The 24811-nt window shown below is 44.1% G+C and overlaps 13 non-coding genes and 1 pseudogene across 13 annotated transcripts; all 14 read right to left on the bottom strand.

The window, feature by feature from the left end:
• Window positions 1-390: 390 nt before the first annotated feature.
• On the bottom strand, window positions 391-581 carry LOC141240041 (U2 spliceosomal RNA). Its single transcript, XR_012305360.1, has one exon. It is a non-coding gene; the product is annotated as a U2 spliceosomal RNA (small nuclear RNA).
• Window positions 582-1695: 1114 nt separating this feature from the next.
• Window positions 1696-1886, bottom strand: LOC141240086 (U2 spliceosomal RNA). The gene has a single exon (XR_012305389.1). It is a non-coding gene; the product is annotated as a U2 spliceosomal RNA (small nuclear RNA).
• Window positions 1887-3000: 1114 nt separating this feature from the next.
• On the bottom strand, window positions 3001-3191 carry LOC141240077 (U2 spliceosomal RNA). The gene has a single exon (XR_012305381.1). It is a non-coding gene; the product is annotated as a U2 spliceosomal RNA (small nuclear RNA).
• A 2718-nt stretch (window positions 3192-5909) lies between these two features.
• Window positions 5910-6100, bottom strand: LOC141240087 (U2 spliceosomal RNA). Its single transcript, XR_012305390.1, has one exon. It is a non-coding gene; the product is annotated as a U2 spliceosomal RNA (small nuclear RNA).
• Window positions 6101-7215: 1115 nt separating this feature from the next.
• LOC141240042 (U2 spliceosomal RNA) lies at window positions 7216-7406 on the bottom strand. Its single transcript, XR_012305361.1, has one exon. It is a non-coding gene; the product is annotated as a U2 spliceosomal RNA (small nuclear RNA).
• A 1115-nt stretch (window positions 7407-8521) lies between these two features.
• Window positions 8522-8712, bottom strand: LOC141240088 (U2 spliceosomal RNA). Its single transcript, XR_012305391.1, has one exon. It is a non-coding gene; the product is annotated as a U2 spliceosomal RNA (small nuclear RNA).
• A 1112-nt stretch (window positions 8713-9824) lies between these two features.
• LOC141240090 (U2 spliceosomal RNA) lies at window positions 9825-10015 on the bottom strand. The gene has a single exon (XR_012305393.1). It is a non-coding gene; the product is annotated as a U2 spliceosomal RNA (small nuclear RNA).
• Window positions 10016-11130: 1115 nt separating this feature from the next.
• Window positions 11131-11321, bottom strand: LOC141240091 (U2 spliceosomal RNA). Its single transcript, XR_012305394.1, has one exon. It is a non-coding gene; the product is annotated as a U2 spliceosomal RNA (small nuclear RNA).
• Window positions 11322-12436: 1115 nt separating this feature from the next.
• LOC141240019 (U2 spliceosomal RNA) lies at window positions 12437-12627 on the bottom strand. The gene has a single exon (XR_012305339.1). It is a non-coding gene; the product is annotated as a U2 spliceosomal RNA (small nuclear RNA).
• Window positions 12628-13742: 1115 nt separating this feature from the next.
• On the bottom strand, window positions 13743-13933 carry LOC141240092 (U2 spliceosomal RNA). Its single transcript, XR_012305395.1, has one exon. It is a non-coding gene; the product is annotated as a U2 spliceosomal RNA (small nuclear RNA).
• A 1115-nt stretch (window positions 13934-15048) lies between these two features.
• Window positions 15049-15239, bottom strand: LOC141240093 (U2 spliceosomal RNA). The gene has a single exon (XR_012305396.1). It is a non-coding gene; the product is annotated as a U2 spliceosomal RNA (small nuclear RNA).
• Window positions 15240-16354: 1115 nt separating this feature from the next.
• On the bottom strand, window positions 16355-16545 carry LOC141240094 (U2 spliceosomal RNA). The gene has a single exon (XR_012305397.1). It is a non-coding gene; the product is annotated as a U2 spliceosomal RNA (small nuclear RNA).
• Window positions 16546-17660: 1115 nt separating this feature from the next.
• On the bottom strand, window positions 17661-17869 carry LOC141240063 (U2 spliceosomal RNA; annotated as a pseudogene).
• Window positions 17870-23940: 6071 nt separating this feature from the next.
• Window positions 23941-24131, bottom strand: LOC141240096 (U2 spliceosomal RNA). The gene has a single exon (XR_012305398.1). It is a non-coding gene; the product is annotated as a U2 spliceosomal RNA (small nuclear RNA).
• Window positions 24132-24811: the final 680 nt, after the last annotated feature.

Below are 24811 nucleotides of genomic sequence, written 5' to 3' on the forward strand. Positions count from 1 at the left end.
TGTTGATAACAAGGGCATTTGCTAAATAGATGGTGTGTGTGCAACAATATACTGAAAGGTCAATTATATTGTGCAGCTTATCTCACCACCTGTAGTTATTTAGGTGAAAGCTCCAAAATGCTTGCCTAATATGTCTGTTTATCCAAAAGGAAGTAAAAAGGGAGAGCTAGAAAGATAGCATTGCATCACATTACATGGCAATGCAATGCACAGTTGCTGAAGTTGAACCAAAATGAGCTTGTAATCTGGCTTCTGCAACTTTGAACATGAAAAATCCAATGAGGAGAAGAAAAGCAAAGCCAAAGAGTCCATCCCAAAATCTGACAAACAAGCAAAATGAACAAAAAACATTGAATTCAATTCTTTCTGATTTTAGAAATTGCATTAAAGAAGGGGTGCACCGGTCCTGGAGATACTGCAATACCAGGTCAATGCGTGGAGTGGACAGAGCAAGCTCTTTTTCCATCTCCCTGTTCTAAAAATCCATTTAATATATGGTCCCCAGATAGGGGACGTATCAGATATTAAACTGATAAGAACAGATACTACACTTGATGTTAGCCAAAAGGCCGAGAAGCGATAACCAGAATTGGTTTCAAACTACGGAGCCACCCAAGGATCCTGAAAAGTCCATTTGTGGAGATGAGCTCCTGGACTCCCGTTAAGAAGACATGTTGTCAACCTCTAGATCCCTTACATGCCTGCACTTTTCGGCTTGCTGCTGCTGCAATCCACGCGTTTTAGATCTGCATAACTCCACCTCTTTAAACACAGCACCTTCACCCCCTGCTGTTCCCACCCGCCTCAACACCGTTGGAAGGGAGGAGAACCAATTAAGGCGGGGGGTGGGGTGGAACGAGCAGCTGTCTACCCTTAGCAGGAGGGCTCCTGATTACATACCTCTCCTGCTGCTGCTGCTGCTGGCTGTCCAGCAGCAGACTGAAGGTGGCTGCTGCTGTGCACAGGTATATAAAGGCTCAGAGCCTATTATGACACGCGCAGCCAGCGTTCCATTGCCACATTCCATCTACTGCAGGCAGGATACCTGGCTGGCTGAATGTCGCTGAGAAGCTCACAGAGACCGCCATAAGCAACAGTTTAACAGAATGCCACAGACTAATCAACCAAACTTTTTGGGTTGGGTTCTCTTTTATAGTCTGCAGGCATTAAATGAAAGAAGTCAGTGTTCCAGCAGAGGGAGACAACGTTTCAGAAAAGGCATTGTAGCAAACCAAAAAAGAAATTTTAAGCGCAGCAGAGTAACCAGCGCACATACCTGTTAGCTCAGGTGAGTTTAAAAGGCTGCTGTTGATAACAAGGGCATTTGCTAAATAGATGGTGTGTGTGCAACAATATACTGAAAGGTCAATTATATTGTGCAGCTTATCTCACCACCTGTAGTTATTTAGGTGAAAGCTCCAAAATGCTTGCCTAATATGTCTGTTTATCCAAAAGGAAGTAAAAGGGAGAGCTAGAAAGATAGCATTGCATCACATTACATGGCAATGCAATGCACAGTTGCTGAAGTTGAACCAAAATGAGCTTGTAATCTGGCTTCTGCAACTTTGAACATGAAAAATCCAATGAGGAGAAGAAAAGCAAAGCCAAAGAGTCCATCCCAAAATCCGACAAACAAGCAAAATGAACAAAAAACATTGAATTCAATTCTTTCTGATTTTAGAAACTGCATTAAAGAAGGGGTGCACCGGTCCTGGAGATACTGCAATACCAGGTCAATGCGTGGAGTGGACAGAGCAAGCTCTTTTTCCATCTCCCTGTTCTAAAAATCCATTTAATATATGGTCCCCAGATAGGGGACGTATCAGATATTAAACTGATAAGAACAGATACTACACTTGATCTTAGCCAAAAGGCCGAGAAGCGATAACCAGAATTGGTTTCAAACTACGGAGCCACCCAAGGATCCTGAAAAGTCCATTTGTGGAGATGAGCTCCTGGACTCCCGTTAAGAAGACATGTTGTCAACCTCTAGATCCCTTACATGCCTGCACTTTTCGGCTTGCTGCTGCTGCAATCCACGCGTTTTAGATCTGCATAACTCCACCTCTTTAAACACAGCACCTTCACCCCCTGCTGTTCCCACCCGCCTCAACACCGTTGGAAGGGAGGAGAACCAATTAAGGCGGGGGGTGGGGTGGAACGAGCAGCTGTCTACCCTTAGCAGGAGGGCTCCTGATTACATACCTCTCCTGCTGCTGCTGCTGCTGGCTGTCCAGCAGCAGACTGAAGGTGGCTGCTGCTGTGCACAGGTATATAAAGGCTCAGAGCCTATTATGACACGCGCAGCCAGCGTTCCATTGCCACATTCCATCTACTACAGGCAGGATACCTGGCTGGCTGAATGTCGCTGAGAAGCTCACAGAGACCGCCATAAGCAACAGTTTAACAGAATGCCACAGACTAATCAACCAAACTTTTTGGGTTGGGTTCTCTTTTATAGTCTGCAGGCATTAAATGAAAGAAGTCAGTGTTCCAGCAGAGGGAGACAACGTTTCAGAAAAGGCACTGTAGCAAACCAAAAAAGAAATTTTAAGCGCAGCAGAGTAACCAGCGCACATACCTGTTAGCTCAGGTGAGTTTAAAAGGCTGCTGTTGATAACAAGGGCATTTGCTAAATAGATGGTGTGTGTGCAACAATATACTGAAAGGTCAATTATATTGTGCAGCTTATCTCACCACCTGTAGTTATTTAGGTGAAAGCTCCAAAATGCTTGCCTAATATGTCTGTTTATCCAAAAGGAAGTAAAAGGGAGAGCTAGAAAGATAGCATTGCATCACATTACATGGCAATGCAATGCACAGTTGCTGAAGTTGAACCAAAATGAGCTTGTAATCTGGCTTCTGCAACTTTGAACATGAAAAATCCAATGAGGAGAAGAAAAGCAAAGCCAAAGAGTCCATCCCAAAATCCGACAAACAAGCAAAATGAACAAAAAACATTGAATTCAATTCTTTCTGATTTTAGAAACTGCATTAAAGAAGGGGTGCACCGGTCCTGGTGATACTGCAATACCAGGTCAATGCGTGGAGTGGACAGAGCAAGCTCTTTTTCCATCTCCCTGTTCTAAAAATCCATTTAATATATGGTCCCCAGATAGGGGACGTATCAGATATTAAACTGATAAGAACAGATACTACACTTGATCTTAGCCAAAAGGCCGAGAAGCGATAACCAGAATTGGTTTCAAACTACGGAGCCACCCAAGGATCCTGAAAAGTCCATTTGTGGAGATGAGCTCCTGGACTCCCGTTAAGAAGACATGTTGTCAACCTCTAGATCCCTTACATGCCTGCACTTTTCGGCTTGCTGCTGCTGCAATCCACGCGTTTTAGATCTGCATAACTCCACCTCTTTAAACACAGCACCTTCACCCCCTGCTGTTCCCACCCGCCTCAACACCGTTGGAAGGGAGGAGAACCAATTAAGGCGGGGGGTGGGGTGGAACGAGCAGCTGTCTACCCTTAGCAGGAGGGCTCCTGATTACATACCTCTCCTGCTGCTGCTGCTGCTGGCTGTCCAGCAGCAGACTGAAGGTGGCTGCTGCTGTGCACAGGTATATAAAGGCTCAGAGCCTATTATGACACGCGCAGCCAGCGTTCCATTGCCACATTCCATCTACTGCAGGCAGGATACCTGGCTGGCTGAATGTCGCTGAGAAGCTCACAGAGACCGCCATAAGCAACAGTTTAACAGAATGCCACAGACTAATCAACCAAACTTTTTGGGTTGGGTTCTCTTTTATAGTCTGCAGGCATTAAATGAAAGAAGTCAGTGTTCCAGCAGAGGGAGACAACGTTTCAGAAAAGGCATTGTAGCAAACCAAAAAAGAAATTTTAAGCGCAGCAGAGTAACCAGCGCACATACAGTACAGACCTAAAGTTTGGACACACCTTCTCATTTAAACATTTTTCTGTATTTTCATGACTATGAAAATTGTACATTCACACTGAAGGCATCAATACTATGAATTATCACATGTGGAATTATATACTTAACAAAAAAGTGTGAAACAACTGAAAATATGTCTTATATTCTAGGTTCTTCAAAGTAGCCACCTTTTGCTTTGATGACTGCTTTGCATTCTCTTGATGAGCTTCAAGTGGTAGTCACCGGAAATGGTTTTCACTTCACAGGTGTGCCCTGTCAGGTTTAATAAGTGGGATTTTTTGCCTTATAAATGGGGTTGGGACCACCAGTTGTGTTGTGTAGAAGTCATGTGGATACACAGTTGATAGTCCTACTGAATAGACTGTTAGAATTTGTATTATGGCAAGAAAAAAGCAGCTAAGTAAAGAAAAACGAGTGGCCATCATTACTTTAAGAAATGAAGGTCAGTCAGTCCGAAAAATTGGGAAAACTTTGAAAGTGTCCCCAAGTTCAGTTGCAAAAACCATCAAGCGCTACAAAGAAACTGGCTCACATGAGGACCGCCCCAGGAAAGGAACACCAAGAGTCACCTCTGCTTCTGAGGATAAGTTTATCCGAGTCACCAGCCTCAGAAATCGCAGGTTAACAGCAGCTCAGATTAGAGACCAGGTCAATGCCACACAGAGTTCTAGCAGCAGACACATCTCTTCAATAACTGTTAAGAGGAGACTTTGTGCAGCAGGCCTTCATGGTAAAATAACTGCTAGGAAACCACTGCTAAGGACAGGCAAAAAGCAGAAGAGACTTGTTTGTGCTAAAGAACACAAGGAATGGACATTAGACCAGTGGAAATCTGTGCTTTGGTCTGATGAGTCCAAATTTGAGATCTTTGGTTCCAACCACCGTGTCTTTGTGCGACGCAGAAAAGGTGAACGGATCGACTCTACATGCCTGGTTCCCACCGTGAAGCATGGAGGAGGTGGTGTGATGGTGTGGGGGTGCTTTGCTGGTGACACTGTTGGGGATTTATTCAAAATTGAAGGCATACTGAACCAGCATGGCTACCACAGCATCTTGCAGCAGCATGCTATTCCATCTGGTTTGCGTTTAGTTGGACCATCATTTATTTTTCAACAGGACAATGACCCCAAACACACCTCCAGGCTGTGTAAGGGCTGCTTGACCAAGACGGAGAGTGATGACCTGGCCTCCACAGTCACGAGACCTGAACCCAATCGAGATGGTTTGGGGTGAGCTGGACTGCAAAATGAAGGCAAAAGAGTCAACAAGTGCTAAGCATCTTTGGGAACTCCTTCAAGATTGTTGGAAGACCATTTCCGGTGACTACCACTTGAAGCTCATCAAGAGAATGTCAAGAGTGTGCAAAGCAGTCATCAAAGCAAAAGGTGGCTACTTTGAAGAACCTAGAATATAAGACATATTTTCAGTTGTTTCACACTTTTTGTTAAGTATATAATTCCACATGTGTTAATTCATAGTTTTGATGCCTTCAGTGTGAATGTACAATTTTCATAGTCATGAAAATACAGAAAAATCTTTAAATGAGAAGGTGTGTCTAAACTTTTGGTCTGTACTGTACCTGTTAGCTCAGGTGAGTTTAAAAGGCTGCTGTTGATAACAAGGGCATTTGCTAAATAGATGGTGTGTGTGCAACAATATACTGAAAGGTCAATTATATTGTGCAGCTTATCTCACCACCTGTAGTTATTTAGGTGAAAGCTCCAAAATGCTTGCCTAATATGTCTGTTTATCCAAAAGGAAGTAAAAAGGGAGAGCTAGAAAGATAGCATTGCATCACATTACATGGCAATGCAATGCACAGTTGCTGAAGTTGAACCAAAATGAGCTTGTAATCTGGCTTCTGCAACTTTGAACATGAAAAATCCAATGAGGAGAAGAAAAGCAAAGCCAAAGAGTCCATCCCAAAATCCGACAAACAAGCAAAATGAACAAAAAACATTGAATTCAATTCTTTCTGATTTTAGAAACTGCATTAAAGAAGGGGTGCACCGGTCCTGGAGATACTGCAATACCAGGTCAATGCGTGGAGTGGACAGAGCAAGCTCTTTTTCCATCTCCCTGTTCTAAAAATCCATTTAATATATGGTCCCCAGATAGGGGACGTATCAGATATTAAACTGATAAGAACAGATACTACACTTGATCTTAGCCAAAAGGCCGAGAAGCGATAACCAGAATTGGTTTCAAACTACGGAGCCACCCAAGGATCCTGAAAAGTCCATTTGTGGAGATGAGCTCCTGGACTCCCGTTAAGAAGACATGTTGTCAACCTCTAGATCCCTTACATGCCTGCACTTTTCGGCTTGCTGCTGCTGCAATCCACGCGTTTTAGATCTGCATAACTCCACCTCTTTAAACACAGCACCTTCACCCCCTGCTGTTCCCACCCGCCTCAACACCGTTGGAAGGGAGGAGAACCAATTAAGGCGGGGGGTGGGGTGGAACGAGCAGCTGTCTACCCTTAGCAGGAGGGCTCCTGATTACATACCTCTCCTGCTGCTGCTGCTGCTGGCTGTCCAGCAGCAGACTGAAGGTGGCTGCTGCTGTGCACAGGTATATAAAGGCTCAGAGCCTATTATGACACGCGCAGCCAGCGTTCCATTGCCACATTCCATCTACTGCAGGCAGGATACCTGGCTGGCTGAATGTCGCTGAGAAGCTCACAGAGACCGCCATAAGCAACAGTTTAACAGAATGCCACAGACTAATCAACCAAACTTTTTGGGTTGGGTTCTCTTTTATAGTCTGCAGGCATTAAATGAAAGAAGTCAGTGTTCCAGCAGAGGGAGACAACGTTTCAGAAAAGGCATTGTAGCAAACCAAAAAAGAAATTTTAAGCGCAGCAGAGTAACCAGCGCACATACCTGTTAGCTCAGGTGAGTTTAAAAGGCTGCTGTTGATAACAAGGGCATTTGCTAAATAGATGGTGTGTGTGCAACAATATACTGAAAGGTCAATTATATTGTGCAGCTTATCTCACCACCTGTAGTTATTTAGGTGAAAGCTCCAAAATGCTTGCCTAATATGTCTGTTTATCCAAAAGGAAGTAAAAAGGGAGAGCTAGAAAGATAGCATTGCATCACATTACATGGCAATGCAATGCACAGTTGCTGAAGTTGAACCAAAATGAGCTTGTAATCTGGCTTCTGCAACTTTGAACATGAAAAATCCAATGAGGAGAAGAAAAGCAAAGCCAAAGAGTCCATCCCAAAATCCGACAAACAAGCAAAATGAACAAAAAACATTGAATTCAATTCTTTCTGATTTTAGAAACTGCATTAAAGAAGGGGTGCACCGGTCCTGGAGATACTGCAATACCAGGTCAATGCGTGGAGTGGACAGATCAAGCTCTTTTTCCATCTCCCTGTTCTAAAAATCCATTTAATATATGGTCCCCAGATAGGGGACGTATCAGATATTAAACTGATAAGAACAGATACTACACTTGATCTTAGCCAAAAGGCCGAGAAGTGATAACCAGAATTGGTTTCAAACTACGGAGCCACCCAAGGATCCTGAAAAGTCCATTTGTGGAGATGAGCTCCTGGACTCCCGTTAAGAAGACATGTTGTCAACCTCTAGATCCCTTACATGCCTGCACTTTTCGGCTTGCTGCTGCTGCAATCCACGCGTTTTAGATCTGCATAACTCCACCTCTTTAAACACAGCACCTTCACCCCCTGCTGTTCCCACCCGCCTCAACACCGTTGGAAGGGAGGAGAACCAATTAAGGCGGGGGGTGGGGTGGAACGAGCAGCTGTCTACCCTTAGCAGGAGGGCTCCTGATTACATACCTCTCCTGCTGCTGCTGCTGCTGGCTGTCCAGCAGCAGACTGAAGGTGGCTGCTGCTGTGCACAGGTATATAAAGGCTCAGAGCCTATTATGACACGCGCAGCCAGCGTTCCATTGCCACATTCCATCTACTGCAGGCAGGATACCTGGCTGGCTGAATGTCGCTGAGAAGCTCACAGAGACCGCCATAAGCAACAGTTTAACAGAATGCCACAGACTAATCAACCAAACTTTTTGGGTTGGGTTCTCTTTTATAGTCTGCAGGCATTAAATGAAAGAAGTCAGTGTTCCAGCAGAGGGAGACAACGTTTCAGAAAAGGCATTGTAGCAAACCAAAAAAGAAATTTTAAGCGCAGCAGAGTAACCAGCGCACATACCTGTTAGCTCAGGTGAGTTTAAAAGGCTGCTGTTGATAACAAGGGCATTTGCTAAATAGATGGTGTGTGTGCAACAATATACTGAAAGGTCAATTATATTGTGCAGCTTATCTCACCACCTGTAGTTATTTAGGTGAAAGCTCCAAAATGCTTGCCTAATATGTCTGTTTATCCAAAAGGAAGTAAAAAGGGAGAGCTAGAAAGATAGCATTGCATCACATTACATGGCAATGCAATGCACAGTTGCTGAAGTTGAACCAAAATGAGCTTGTAATCTGGCTTCTGCAACTTTGAACATGAAAAATCCAATGAGGAGAAGAAAAGCAAAGCCAAAGAGTCCATCCCAAAATCCGACAAACAAGCAAAATGAACAAAAAACATTGAATTCAATTCTTTCTGATTTTAGAAACTGCATTAAAGAAGGGGTGCACCGGTCCTGGAGATACTGCAATACCAGGTCAATGCGTGGAGTGGACAGAGCAAGCTCTTTTTCCATCTCCCTGTTCTAAAAATCCATTTAATATATGGTCCCCAGATAGGGGACGTATCAGATATTAAACTGATAAGAACAGATACTACACTTGATCTTAGCCAAAAGGCCGAGAAGCGATAACCAGAATTGGTTTCAAACTACGGAGCCACCCAAGGATCCTGAAAAGTCCATTTGTGGAGATGAGCTCCTGGACTCCCGTTAAGAAGACATGTTGTCAACCTCTAGATCCCTTACATGCCTGCACTTTTCGGCTTGCTGCTGCTGCAATCCACGCGTTTTAGATCTGCATAACTCCACCTCTTTAAACACAGCACCTTCACCCCCTGCTGTTCCCACCCGCCTCAACACCGTTGGAAGGGAGGAGAACCAATTAAGGCGGGGGGTGGGGTGGAACGAGCAGCTGTCTACCCTTAGCAGGAGGGCTCCTGATTACATACCTCTCCTGCTGCTGCTGCTGGCTGTCCAGCAGCAGACTGAAGGTGGCTGCTGCTGTGCACAGGTATATAAAGGCTCAGAGCCTATTATGACACGCGCAGCCAGCGTTCCATTGCCACATTCCATCTACTGCAGGCAGGATACCTGGCTGGCTGAATGTCGCTGAGAAGCTCACAGAGACCGCCATAAGCAACAGTTTAACAGAATGCCACAGACTAATCAACCAAACTTTTTGGGTTGGGTTCTCTTTTATAGTCTGCAGGCATTAAATGAAAGAAGTCAGTGTTCCAGCAGAGGGAGACAACGTTTCAGAAAAGGCATTGTAGCAAACCAAAAAAGAAATTTTAAGCGCAGCAGAGTAACCAGCGCACATACCTGTTAGCTCAGGTGAGTTTAAAAGGCTGCTGTTGATAACAAGGGCATTTGCTAAATAGATGGTGTGTGTGCAACAATATACTGAAAGGTCAATTATATTGTGCAGCTTATCTCACCACCTGTAGTTATTTAGGTGAAAGCTCCAAAATGCTTGCCTAATATGTCTGTTTATCCAAAAGGAAGTAAAAAGGGAGAGCTAGAAAGATAGCATTGCATCACATTACATGGCAATGCAATGCACAGTTGCTGAAGTTGAACCAAAATGAGCTTGTAATCTGGCTTCTGCAACTTTGAACATGAAAAATCCAATGAGGAGAAGAAAAGCAAAGCCAAAGAGTCCATCCCAAAATCCGACAAACAAGCAAAATGAACAAAAAACATTGAATTCAATTCTTTCTGATTTTAGAAACTGCATTAAAGAAGGGGTGCACCGGTCCTGGAGATACTGCAATACCAGGTCAATGCGTGGAGTGGACAGAGCAAGCTCTTTTTCCATCTCCCTGTTCTAAAAATCCATTTAATATATGGTCCCCAGATAGGGGACGTATCAGATATTAAACTGATAAGAACAGATACTACACTTGATCTTAGCCAAAAGGCCGAGAAGCGATAACCAGAATTGGTTTCAAACTACGGAGCCACCCAAGGATCCTGAAAAGTCCATTTGTGGAGATGAGCTCCTGGACTCCCGTTAAGAAGACATGTTGTCAACCTCTAGATCCCTTACATGCCTGCACTTTTCGGCTTGCTGCTGCTGCAATCCACGCGTTTTAGATCTGCATAACTCCACCTCTTTAAACACAGCACCTTCACCCCCTGCTGTTCCCACCCGCCTCAACACCGTTGGAAGGGAGGAGAACCAATTAAGGCGGGGGGTGGGGTGGAACGAGCAGGTGTCTACCCTTAACAGGAGGGCTCCTGATTACATACCTCTCCTGCTGCTGCTGCTGCTGGCTGTCCAGCAGCAGACTGAAGGTGGCTGCTGCTGTGCACAGGTATATAAAGGCTCAGAGCCTATTATGACACGCGCAGCCAGCATTCCATTGCCACATTCCATCTACTGCAGGCAGTATACCTGGCTGGCTGAATGTCGCTGAGAAGCTCACAGAGACCGCCATAAGCAACAGTTTAACAGAATGCCACAGACTAATCAACCAAACTTTTTGGGTTGGGTTCTCTTTTATAGTCTGCAGGCATTAAATGAAAGAAGTCAGTGTTCCAGCAGAGGGAGACAACGTTTCAGAAAAGGCATTGTAGCAAACCAAAAAAGAAATTTTAAGCGCAGCAGAGTAACCAGCGCACATACCTGTTAGCTCAGGTGAGTTTAAAAGGCTGCTGTTGATAACAAGGGCATTTGCTAAATAGATGGTGTGTGTGCAACAATATACTGAAAGGTCAATTATATTGTGCAGCTTATCTCACCACCTGTAGTTATTTAGGTGAAAGCTCCAAAATGCTTGCCTAATATGTCTGTTTATCCAAAAGGAAGTAAAAAGGGAGAGCTAGAAAGATAGCATTGCATCACATTACATGGCAATGCAATGCACAGTTGCTGAAGTTGAACCAAAATGAGCTTGTAATCTGGCTTCTGCAACTTTGAACATGAAAAATCCAATGAGGAGAAGAAAAGCAAAGCCAAAGAGTCCATCCCAAAATCCGACAAACAAGCAAAATGAACAAAAAACATTGAATTCAATTCTTTCTGATTTTAGAAACTGCATTAAAGAAGGGGTGCACCGGTCCTGGAGATACTGCAATACCAGGTCAATGCGTGGAGTGGACAGAGCAAGCTCTTTTTCCATCTCCCTGTTCTAAAAATCCATTTAATATATGGTCCCCAGATAGGGGACGTATCAGATATTAAACTGATAAGAACAGATACTACACTTGATCTTAGCCAAAAGGCCGAGAAGCGATAACCAGAATTGGTTTCAAACTACGGAGCCACCCAAGGATCCTGAAAAGTCCATTTGTGGAGATGAGCTCCTGGACTCCCGTTAAGAAGACATGTTGTCAACCTCTAGATCCCTTACATGCCTGCACTTTTCGGCTTGCTGCTGCTGCAATCCACGCGTTTTAGATCTGCATAACTCCACCTCTTTAAACACAGCACCTTCACCCCCTGCTGTTCCCACCCGCCTCAACACCATTGGAAGGGAGGAGAACCAATTAAGGCGGGGGGTGGGTTGGAACGAGCAGCTGTCTACCCTTAGCAGGAGGGCTCCTGATTACATACCTCTCCTGCTGCTGCTGCTGCTGGCTGTCCAGCAGCAGACTGAAGGTGGCTGCTGCTGTGCACAGGTATATAAAGGCTCAGAGCCTATTATGACACGCGCAGCCAGCGTTCCATTGCCACATTCCATCTACTGCAGGCAGGATACCTGGCTGGCTGAATGTCGCTGAGAAGCTCACAGAGACCGCCATAAGCAACAGTTTAACAGAATGCCACAGACTAATCAACCAAACTTTTTGGGTTGGGTTCTCTTTTATAGTCTGCAGGCATTAAATGAAAGAAGTCAGTGTTCCAGCAGAGGGAGACAATGTTTCAGAAAAGGCATTGTAGCAAACCAAAAAAGAAATTTTAAGCGCAGCAGAGTAACCAGCGCACATACCTGTTAGCTCAGGTGAGTTTAAAAGGCTGCTGTTGATAACAAGGGCATTTGCTAAATAGATGGTGTGTGTGCAACAATATACTGAAAGGTCAATTATATTGTGCAGCTTATCTCACCACCTGTAGTTATTTAGGTGAAAGCTCCAAAATGCTTGCCTAATATGTCTGTTTATCCAAAAGGAAGTAAAAAGGGAGAGCTAGAAAGATAGCATTGCATCACATTACATGGCAATGCAATGCACAGTTGCTGAAGTTGAACCAAAATGAGCTTGTAATCTGGCTTCTGCAACTTTGAACATGAAAAATCCAATGAGGAGAAGAAAAGCAAAGCCAAAGAGTCCATCCCAAAATCCGACAAACAAGCAAAATGAACAAAAAACATTGAATTCAATTCTTTCTGATTTTAGAAACTGCATTAAAGAAGGGGTGCACCGGTCCTGGAGATACTGCAATACCAGGTCAATGCGTGGAGTGGACAGAGCAAGCTCTTTTTCAATCTCCCTGTTCTAAAAATCCATTTAATATATGGTCCCCAGATAGGGGACGTATCAGATATTAAACTGATAAGAACAGATACTACACTTGATCTTAGCCAAAAGGCCGAGAAGCGATAACCAGAATTGGTTTCAAACTACGGAGCCACCCAAGGATCCTGAAAAGTCCATTTGTGGAGATGAGCTCCTGGACTCCCGTTAAGAAGACATGTTGTCAACCTCTAGATCCCTTACATGCCTGCACTTTTCGGCTTGCTGCTGCTGCAATCCACGCGTTTTAGATCTGCATAACTCCACCTCTTTAAACACAGCACCTTCACCCCCTGCTGTTCTCACCCGCCTCAACACCGTTGGAAGGGAGGAGAACCAATTAAGGCGGGGGGTGGGGTGGAACGAGCAGCTGTCTACCCTTAACAGGAGGGCTCCTGATTACATACCTCTCCTGCTGCTGCTGCTGCTGGCTGTCCAGCAGCAGACTGAAGGTGGCTGCTGCTGTGCACAGGTATATAAAGGCTCAGAGCCTATTATGACACGCGCAGCCAGCATTCCATTGCCACATTCCATCTACTGCAGGCAGTATACCTGGCTGGCTGAATGTCGCTGAGAAGCTCACAGAGACCGCCATAAGCAACAGTTTAACAGAATGCCACAGACTAATCAACCAAACTTTTTGGGTTGGGTTCTCTTTTATAGTCTGCAGGCATTAAATGAAAGAAGTCAGTGTTCCAGCAGAGGGAGACAACGTTTCAGAAAAGGCATTGTAGCAAACCAAAAAAGAAATTTTAAGCGCAGCAGAGTAACCAGCGCACATACCTGTTAGCTCAGGTGAGTTTAAAAGGCTGCTGTTGATAACAAGGGCATTTGCTAAATAGATATTGTGTGTGCAACAATATACTGAAAGGTCAATTATATTGTGCAGCTTATCTCACCACCTGTAGTTATTTAGGTGAAAGCTCCAAAATGCTTGCCTAATATGTCTGTTTATCCAAAAGGAAGTAAAAAGGGAGAGCTAGAAAGATAGCATTGCATCACATTACATGGCAATGCAATGCACAGTTGCTGAAGTTAAACCAAAATGAGCTTGTAATCTGGCTTCTGCAACTTTGAACATGAAAAATCCAATGAGGAGAAGAAAAGCAAAGCCAAAGAGTCCATCCCAAAATCCGACAAACAAGCAAAATGAACAAAAAACATTGAATTCAATTCTTTCTGATTTTAGAAACTGCATTAAAGAAGGGGTGCACCGGTCCTGGAGATACTGCAATACCAGGTCAATGCGTGGAGTGGACAGAGCAAGCTCTTTTTCCATCTCCCTGTTCTAAAAATCCATTTAATATATGGTCCCCAGATAGGGGACGTATCAGATATTAAACTGATAAGAACAGATACTACACTTGATCTTAGCCAAAAGGCCGAGAAGCGATAACCAGAATTGGTTTCAAACTACGGAGCCACCCAAGGATCCTGAAAAGTCCATTTGTGGAGATGAGCTCCTGGACTCCCGTTAAGAAGACATGTTGTCAACCTCTAGATCCCTTACATGCCTGCACTTTTCGGCTTGCTGCTGCTGCAATCCACGCGTTTTAGATCTGCATAACTCCACCTCTTTAAACACAGCACCTTCACCCCCTGCTGTTCCCACCCGCCTCAACACCGTTGGAAGGGAGGAGAACCAATTAAGGCGGGGGGTGGGGTGGAACGAGCAGCTGTCTACCCTTAGCAGGAGGGCTCCTGATTACATACCTCTCCTGCTGCTGCTGCTGCTGGCTGTCCAGCAGCAGACTGAAGGTGGCTGCTGCTGTGCACAGGTATATAAAGGCTCAGAGCCTATTACGACACGCGCAGCCAGCGTTCCATTGCCACATTCCATCTACTGCAGGCAGGATACCTGGCTGGCTGAATGTCGCTGAGAAGCTCACAGAGACCGCCATAAGCAACAGTTTAACAGAATGCCACAGACTAATCAACCAAACTTTTTGGGTTGGGTTCTCTTTTATAGTCTGCAGGCATTAAATGAAAGAAGTCAGTGTTCCAGCAGAGGGAGACAACGTTTCAGAAAAGGCATTGTAGCAAACCAAAAAAGAAATTTTAAGCGCAGCAGAGTAACCAGCGCACATACCTGTTAGCTCAGGTGAGTTTAAAAGGCTGCTGTTGATAACAAGGGCATTTGCTAAATAGATGGTGTGTGTGCAACAATATACTGAAAGGTCAATTATATTGTGCAGCTTATCTCACCACCTGTAGTTATTTAGGTGAAAGCTCCAAAATGCTTGCCTAATATGTCTGTTTATCCAAAAGGAAGTAAAAAGGGAGAGCTAGAAAGATAGCATTGCATCACATTACATGGCAATGCAATGCACAGTTGCTGAAGTTGAACCAAAATGAGCTTGTAATCTGGCTTCTGCAACTTTGAACATGAAAAATCCAATGAGGAGAAGAAAAGCAAAGCCAAAGAGTCCATCCCAAAATCCGACAAACAAGCAAAATGAACAAAAAACATTGAATTCAATTCTTTCTGATTTTAGAAACTGCATTAAAGAAGGGGTGCACCGGTCCTGGAGATACTGCAATACCAGGTCAATGCGTGGAGTGGACAGAGCAAGCTCTTTTTCCATCTCCCTGTTCTAAAAATCCATTTAATATATGGTCCCCAGATAGGGGACGTATCAGATATTAAACTGATAAGAACAGATACTACACTTGATCTTAGCCAAAAGGCCGAGAAGCGATAACCAGAATTGGTTTCAAACTACGGAGCCACCCAAGGATCCTGAAAAGTCCATTTGTGGAGATGAGCTCCTGGACTCCCGTTAAGAAGACATGTTGTCAACCTCTAGATCCCTTACATGCCTGCACTTTTCGGCTTGCTGCTGCTGCAATCCACGCGTTTTAGATCTGCATAACTCCACCTCTTTAAACACAGCACCTTCACCCCCTGCTGTTCCCACCCGCCTCAACACCGTTGGAAGGGAGGAGAACCAATTAAGGCGGGGGGTGGGGTGGAACGAGCAGCTGTCTACCCTTAGCAGGAGGGCTCCTGATTACATACCTCTCCTGCTGCTGCTGCTGCTGGCTGTCCAGCAGCAGACTGAAGGTGGCTGCTGCTGTGCACAGGTATATAAAGGCTCAGAGCCTATTATGACACGCGCAGCCAGCGTTCCATTGCCACATTCCATCTACTGCAGGCAGGATACCTGGCTGGCTGAATGTCGCTGAGAAGCTCACAGAGACCGCCATAAGCAACAGTTTAACAGAATGCCACAGACTAATCAACCAAACTTTTTGGGTTGGGTTCTCTTTTATAGTCTGCAGGCATTAAATGAAAGAAGTCAGTGTTCCAGCAGAGGGAGACAACGTTTCAGAAAAGGCATTGTAGCAAACCAAAAAAGAAATTTTAAGCGCAGCAGAGTAACCAGCGCACATACCTGTTAGCTCAGGTGAGTTTAAAAGGCTGCTGTTGATAACAAGGGCATTTGCTAAATAGATGGTGTGTGTGCAACAATATACTGAAAGGTCAATTATATTGTGCAGCTTATCTCACCACCTGTAGTTATTTAGGTGAAAGCTCCAAAATGCTTGCCTAATATGTCTGTTTATCCAAAAGGAAGTAAAAAGGGAGAGCTAGAAAGATAGCATTGCATCACATTACATGGCAATGCAATGCACAGTTGCTGAAGTTGAACCAAAATGAGCTTGTAATCTGGCTTCTGCAACTTTGAACATGAAAAATCCAATGAGGAGAAGAAAAGCAAAGCCAAAGAGTCCATCCCAAAATCCGACAAACAAGCAAAATGAACAAAAAACATTGAATTCAATTCTTTCTGATTTTAGAAACTGCATTAAAGAAGGGGTGCACCGGTCCTGGAGATACTGCAATACCAGGTCAATGCGTGGAGTGGACAGAGCAAGCTCTTTTTCCATCTCCCTGTTCTAAAAATCCATTTAATATATGGTCCCCAGATAGGGGACGTATCAGATATTAAACTGATAAGAACAGATACTACACTTGATCTTAGCCAAAAGGCCGAGAAGCGATAACCAGAATTGGTTTCAAACTACGGAGCCACCCAAGGATCCTGAAAAGTCCATTTGCGGAGATGAGCTCCTGGACTCCCGTTAAGAAGACATGTTGTCAACCTCTAGATCCCTTACATGCCTGCACTTTTCGGCTTGCTGCTGCTGCAATCCACGCATTTTAGATCTGCATAACTCCACCTCTTTAAACACAGCACCTTCACCCCCTGCTGTTCCCACCCGCCTCAACACCGTTGGAAGGGAGGAGAACCAATTAAGGCGGGGGGTGGGGTGGAACGAGCAGCTGTCTACCCTTAGCAGGAGGGCTCCTGATTACATACCTCTCCTGCTGCTGCTGCTGCTGGCTGTCCAGCAGCAGACTGAAGGTGGCTGCTGCTGTGCACAGGTATATAAAGGCTCAGAGCCTATTATGACACGCGCAGCCAGCGTTCCATTGCCACATTCCATCTACTGCAGGCAGGATACCTGGCTGGCTGAATGTCGCTGAGAAGCTCACAGAGACCGCCATAAGCAACAGTTTAACAGAATGCCACAGACTAATCAACCAAACTTTTTGGGTTGGGTTCTCTTTTATAGTCTGCAGGCATTAAATGAAAGAAGTCAGTGTTCCAGCAGAGGGAGACAACGTTTCAGAAAAGGCATTGTAGCAAACCAAAAAAGAAATTTTAAGCGCAGCAGAGTAACCAGCGCACATACCTGTTAGCTCAGGTGAGTTTAAAAGGCTGCTGTTGATAACAAGGGCATTTGCTAAATAGATGGTGTGTGTGCAACAATATACTGAAAGGTCAATTATATTGTGCAGCTTATCTCACCACCTGTAGTTATTTAGGTGAAAGCTCCAAAATGCTTGCCTAATATGTCTGTTTATCCAAAAGGAAGTAAAAAGGGAGAGCTAGAAAGATAGCATTGCATCACATTACATGGCAATGCAATGCACAGTTGCTGAAGTTGAACCAAAATGAGCTTGTAATCTGGCTTCTGCAACTTTGAACATGAAAAATCCAATGAGGAGAAGAAAAGCAAAGCCAAAGAGTCCATCCCAAAATCCGACAAACAAGCAAAATGAACAAAAAACATTGAATTCAATTCTTTCTGATTTTAGAAACTGCATTAAAGAAGGGGTGCACCGGTCCTGGAGATACTGCAATACCAGGTCAATGCGTGGAGTGGACAGAGCAAGCTCTTTTTCCATCTCCCTGTTCTAAAAATCCATTTAATATATGGTCCCCAGATAGGGGACGTATCAGATATTAAACTGATAAGAACAGATTTTTTTTTTTTTTTTTCTTCTTCTTTTCCTCAGATTAAGACCCACATTAATTTATGCATCATAGCGCATATTCACATAACGGGTTCTCAAATCATCATTCGGAAAAAACAAAAACAAAATCCCAAAAAACACAACCCTGCAATTAACTGTTACTTACTGTAAGAAGTCCAATGTGAAAAGTTCCAGAGTGCTTCTGCTGCTGTCTCACCATACTTCTTTTTATCCAATAAATAGGCATAAAACAGTCTAGCAAGAAAAATCTTTCTGCATTCCATGGGGGAAAAAACAATCTTTTTAAAAATCACCAAATTCCGAACGTCCCATAAAACCTCTTTATATATGACAAAAATAATCCAGCTTGCCCGCTTCCTTTGCGAGTACTTAAAATCTTGACCTATTAAAATCCTTTCAAAATCGAAACAATGAAAACCAACTAAAGCAACAAACATACGTGACAACAAGGTAAAAACTTTTTTAGCAAAAAAACAGTCCCAAAAAATATGCTGTATTGTTTCCACCTTATTGCAACCTTCCCTAGGACATAGTTCTTGAACCTTTATCCCCCGGTCATTCAAAAAAGCCCTTGTTGGCAAGCATCCATGCAACGCCATCCAGGTTACATCCTTCTGTCTGTTGCTGATTCCACGCATGAAAAAAAGCTTCCACACCTGTCCAGACTGTGCATTATTACAAAACGGCACATCACATAACATCTCCTTCTTCTTAATACCTGAGACAATCAGTTTTTTGTCCGGTCTAACCATGGAGCTTATCCCATTTTGATCATAGAAGGACCTAAGCACCACATAAAAAAACGGTATCACAAACGAAACTGGTTTTCTTAAATCCTTCTCACACCAGCTCCATTTCTGGAAAAGCCGTCCTGCTAAATATTTGCACATGTCCGCAGTCCTGTTATTGCACTGGGATAATTTATAAATGTTCAAAAAATAATGCATTCTTAAAAATAAGTCAATGTTAGGAAAATCACAACCCCCATTTTCCACAGAACACATAACCATTCCTCTTCTTAGTTTCTCCATTTTGGATCCCCAAAAAAACACAAACAGTTTCCTTGTCACTCTCTTTGTCCAAAGCACAGCAGGTGGGAAAATCAAAGCAGTGTACAGCAGAAGCGGGAGAATCACAGACTTGATTACCAGCACTTTCCCTCTCAGCGACAGGTTCCTTAGTTTCCAAAAGTTCAACTTCTGATCCATTTTGTCTTCTAGAATCTTCAGGCTGCTTTCCCCTTTCAGTTCCTTCTCAAAGATGACACCAAGAACCTCAATTTCCTCCCTACTCTCCACTCCTGCCACGTTAACCTCAACCTGCCTCCCAAAGTTACAAAGCTGGCACTTTCCCCAATTCACCGCCATACCAGCCACACAACAAAAAATCCTTACGTGCAAATTCACTCTATTGAGATCCGCCTGTGAACCACAAGTAAAAACAATATCATCCATATAACTTAAAGACTTGACTGGACCCCCGGATCCCCCAGGAATAAAAACACCAGCCACACACTTGTCAACTTGCACACTTTTTAAAAGGGCCTCCACCACACAGATAAAAAGAATTGGTGACAGGGGACAACCCTGCCTAACTCCCGATAAAATATTAAAACTGGAACTCACATGCCCATTAACTAAAATCTGGCTACTGACCCCACAATAAAAACTCTTAATGACCATCAATAATTTATCCGGAACACCAAGGTGACTTAAAGCAGAGAACAAAAATCTATGTGATATTTTATCAAAGGCTTTCTCCAGGTCCACCGACTGTAACAAAAGAGCATTCTTATTCAAATTAGCCTGATAAATTAAGTCTCTTAGAAGCAGCAAATTATCTGAAATTTTCCTACCAGGCACTGCACATGCCTGATACTCCCCCACCATATCACCTATCACATCTGCCAGTCTACCAGCCACAATTTTAGAAATAATTTTGTAATCACTGTTTAACAATGTTATGGGCCTCCAATTTTTAATATCCCTCATGTCCCCTTTCTTATGAATCAGCGTAACAATCCCCCTACGCATAGAAACCGATAAAATCCCATGAGTAAAACCATATTGCACCACCCGGGAAAACTCCACACCTATAATATCCCAAAATCTAACATAAAATTCAGCAGGAAGACCATCACAGCCTGGCGTCTTGCCTTTCGCCAAGCCATCCACTGCCCGTCTAATTTCATCTTTCCCAACCTCCTCACTTAAAAACCCAATTTTCTCCTCAGGAATATTATTAGTTAATACTTTGCAATAATCATTAATTTCCGCATCACTGGCTCTACTATCGTTAGAGAAGAGTGTTTCATAAAAGGAAAGAATACTGCCAATCATCTCATCCCCAGATACCTCCCCTGCAGGAGAAAAAACAGACTTAAAAACCCCTTTAGGTTTAAAACATTTTTTAAAAAAGTATCTCGAACATTGCTCATTTTCCTCCATGTGCTTTATTTTTGCCTTAAACATAATAGTCTTCCCTTTTTCAATAAGTATCTTCTTCAGTTCGTCCTTCAAATCTGCAATCTCTTTATCCACCTCCATCCCCGCTCTCTTAAACTTATGGAGTACTTCCAATTTTGAAATAACAGCAGCATCATGATCCCTTTTGGCTTTCGCTCTCCTAAAACACACCCCTTTAAAATAACATGCAAATTTCTCCTTAGCCCAGTCCCACCACTCTAGCAAATCTTTAAAAAGGTGCTGTTCAGACACACAAGACAAAAACACTTTATTAAAACCAACCTTAACACTCTCCTCTTCCAGCAGGCTTACATTCAGCTTCCAGAGTCCCTTTCCAAAAGCCAGGGACTCAGCTATACACAGATCTACCACTATCATCTTGTGGTCAGAAAAAGTCGTCATCACGTGGTTGCACTTGGCCACCTTAATCCCTTCAGACATAAAAACATAGTCAATTCGGGAAACACTACGTCCACTGTCTGATATGTATGTGAACTTATCACTTGGCCCAACCATCAGACCAGCATCCGTGTAGCGTAAATCCTGCACAATCTGATTTAAAATATTAGACGTAACATCAGTCCTACCTTCCGTAGAGCTCTTACGATCTTTTGCGGATCTGACACAATTAAAATCTCCAGCCACTATAGTGAAGTCTCTGCCTGGTAAAAACAACTTTAGAGACTCCAAAAACCCAACTCTTGCTTGTTTATCAGCAGGGGCATAAACATTAAAAACCCGTACCCGCTGACCTAAAAAATCCACTAATAAAAACAAACATCTCCCAGGTATGATTACTTTAAACTCTAAAACCTTTAGACTGGAATTACACAGTAAAATGCCCACCCCTTCATTCCTGTTTTCTGAGCATGGGGACCAAAAAGATTGCCCCTTATTCCACTCACTCTCATGCGGGGCAGATTTAATTACACATTCCTGCAGACAGACAATATCTGCATTCACACTCTCAATGTACTCCAGTATCCCTGCTCTCCTACAAGCAGAACCAATCCCTCGTACATTCAGAGAAGCAACACACAACGCCATCATAACAACAGGAAAAAATCTCCACCATACCCGATCCATCATGAACCAGGAGAAAACCCACTCCTGCCACCCACTTTTCTACGTATATCAGGCGACTCAGAACTCGAGTCCCTGTTAGAATAACCTGGTCTTAGGGAGACTGGATCTTCCTGCCCCCCAGACCAACACCCCTCCACCTTACTTCTTTTAATCACGGAGGCATAACTCTCCTCCTTGCCATCATCTTCCTCCTCATTTTCACTCCAATCACTGTTAACCCTATCACGCTGCTGAGGGGTTATAGTTCCATCCGAATCAGAATCCTCCTCCTCCAAAACCTCCATTTCCTCACCCCCATCTCTTCCCAAAACAGGATTCACTGACTCCGCCATATTAGACAAATCCATCCCATCACCCGGGCCATGCACATCAGCTACTTTGTTTATTACTTCCAGCCCCTCCCTCAAACCAACTTTCTTCTGGCTCCGCCCCTTTTCCTCCATCTTGGGCACCGCATGGTCTCTTCCCCTACCACCATCTTGTTTTTGGCTTTCCCCCTCTGAGTCTGAGCCTTCGCCCTCCTCCCCACTTTCCTGCCGAGTCTTCTTCTGCCTCTCTTCAGCGTCCACCTGTGACCTAGGAATCTGAGCCCACAATCTACATTTCCTTGCAAGGTGATCTGCATGTCCACACAAATCACACACCTTATTCATTGGGCAACCACTTGCAACATGCCCAGATTTCCCACAACCTCTACAAACATCACCTTGCACTGGACAATCTTTCTGAACATGTCCAAACTCATGACACTTCCTACAATATTCCATCTGTCCATTATAAAAACAAAATCCCCTTTCTCCTCCGATAGAAAACTGTGCAGGAATGCTCTTGGCACCCCCAATAGCTCTATCATCCGGTCTCAGTTTTACAACATATCTCCTCTTGCCATTTAGACAATTGTATTTGTTCTTCATTCTTCCCAAAAATTTAACCTCACTACAATACCAAGCTAAAAAATTGGAAACAGTCTCATCCGGAACTTTAGGGTTATACATGTGCACAACCACATACTTATATGTCTGCTGGAACAGAGGTTCCAGTGCAATAAACTCTAGGCATTTCAATTCCTTTTCTTCCTTCATTCGTACCAACTCCATGTAGACTCTCTGGCAAATACTCAAAGAAACAAAAGTGATATCATAAATTCCTTGTTTCTGAAAATCCTGCAGTGCCAATACATCCGTTACCTTCAAGCCATTAATGTTCTTCAAGACATCAACGCAAACTTGGTCCAAACCGATTTCTCCTTCATGACCTGCAGCCACCTTCAGACGGACCGAGTCCTCTAATCCACGTGTTTTCTCCACCATTTTTACAGCAGATAAACACAATCGCCGCTCAATCGCACACTAGGGCCCCACAAGGGGGAACCCCAGTCACAACTGCCCTCCAAACAACACCAGCAGCAGAAAACCACCACTGATCTTGCCAAAAGGCCGAGAAGCGATAACCAGAATTGGTTTCAAACTACGGAGCCACCCAAGGATCCTGAAAAGTCCATTTGTGGAGATGAGCTCCTGGACTCCCGTTAAGAAGACATGTTGTCAACCTCTAGATCCCTTACATGCCTGCACTTTTCGGCTTGCTGCTGCTGCAATCCACGCGTTTTAGATCTGCATAACTCCACCTCTTTAAACACAGCACCTTCACCCCCTGCTGTTCCCACCCGCCTCAACACCGTTGGAAGGGAGGAGAACCAATTAAGGCGGGGGGTGGGGTGGAACGAGCAGCTGTCTACCCTTAGCAGGAGGGCTCCTGATTACATACCTCTCCTGCTGCTGCTGCTGCTGGCTGTCCAGCAGCAGACTGAAGGTGGCTGCTGCTGTGCACAGGTATATAAAGGCTCAGAGCCTATTATGACACGCGCAGCCAGCGTTCCATTGCCACATTCCATCTACTGCAGGCAGGATACCTGGCTGGCTGAATGTCGCTGAGAAGCCTACAGAGACCGCCATAAGCAACAGTTTAACAGAATGCCACAGACTAATCAACCAAACTTTTTGGGTTGGGTTCTCTTTTATAGTCTGCAGGCATTAAATGAAAGAAGTCAGTGTTCCAGCAGAGGGAGACAACGTTTCAGAAAAGGCATTGTAGCAAACCAAAAAAGAAATTTTAAGCACAGCAGAGTAACCAGCGCACATACCTGTTAGCTCAGGTGAGTTTAAAAGGCTGCTGTTGATAACAAGGGCATTTGCTAAATAGATGGTGTGTGTGCAACAATATACTGAAAGGTCAATTATATTGTGCAGCTTATCTCACCACCTGTAGTTATTTAGGTGAAAGCTCCAAAATGCTTGCCTAATATGTCTGTTTATCCAAAAGGAAGTAAAAAGGGAGAGCTAGAAAGATAGCATTGCATCACATTACATGGCAATGCAATGCACAGTTGCTGAAGTTGAACCAAAATGAGCTTGTAATCTGGCTTCTGCAACTTTGAACATGAAAAATCCAATGAGGAGAAGAAAAGCAAAGCCAAAGAGTCCATCCCAAAATCCGACAAACAAGCAAAATGAACAAAAAACATTGAATTCAATTCTTTCTGATTTTAGAAACTGCATTAAAGAAGGGGTGCACCGGTCCTGGAGATACTGCAATACCAGGTCAATGCGTGGAGTGGACAGAGCAAGCTCTTTTTCCATCTCCCTGTTCTAAAAATCCATTTAATATATGGTCCCCAGATAGGGGACGTATCAGATATTAAACTGATAAGAACAGATACTACACTTGATCTTAGCCAAAAGGCCGAGAAGCGATAACCAGAATTGGTTTCAAACTACGGAGCCACCCAAGGATCCTGAAAAGTCCATTTGTGGAGATGAGCTCCTGGACTCCCGTTAAGAAGACATGTTGTCAACCTCTAGATCCCTTACATGCCTGCACTTTTCGGCTTGCTGCTGCTGCAATCCACGCGTTTTAGATCTGCATAACTCCACCTCTTTAAACACAGCACCTTCACCCCCTGCTGTTCCCACCCGCCTCAACACCGTTGGAAGGGAGGAGAACCAATTAAGGCGGGGGGTGGGGTGGAACGAGCAGCTGTCTACCCTTAGCAGGAGGGCTCCTGATTACATACCTCTCCTGCTGCTGCTGCTGCTGGCTGTCCAGCAGCAGACTGAAGGTGGCTGCTGCTGTGCACAGGTATATAAAGGCTCAGAGCCTATTATGACACGCGCAGCCAGCGTTCCATTGCCACATTCCATCTACTGCAGGCAGGATACCTGGCTGGCTGAATGTCGCTGAGAAGCTCACAGAGACCGCCATAAGCAACAGTTTAACAGAATGCCACAGACTAATCAACCAAACTTTTTGGGTTGGGTTCTCTTTTATAGTCTGCAGGCATTAAATGAAAGAAGTCAGTGTTCCAGCAGAGGGAGACAACGTTTCAGAAAAGGCATTGTAGCAAACCAAAAAAGAAATTTTAAGCGCAGCAGAGT

This window comes from Phyllobates terribilis, unplaced genomic scaffold, assembly GCF_046119375.1.
Source record: "Phyllobates terribilis strain yellow unplaced genomic scaffold, ASM4611937v1 Scaffold_782__1_contigs__length_678473, whole genome shotgun sequence".
Taxonomy (NCBI): domain Eukaryota; kingdom Metazoa; phylum Chordata; class Amphibia; order Anura; family Dendrobatidae; genus Phyllobates; species Phyllobates terribilis.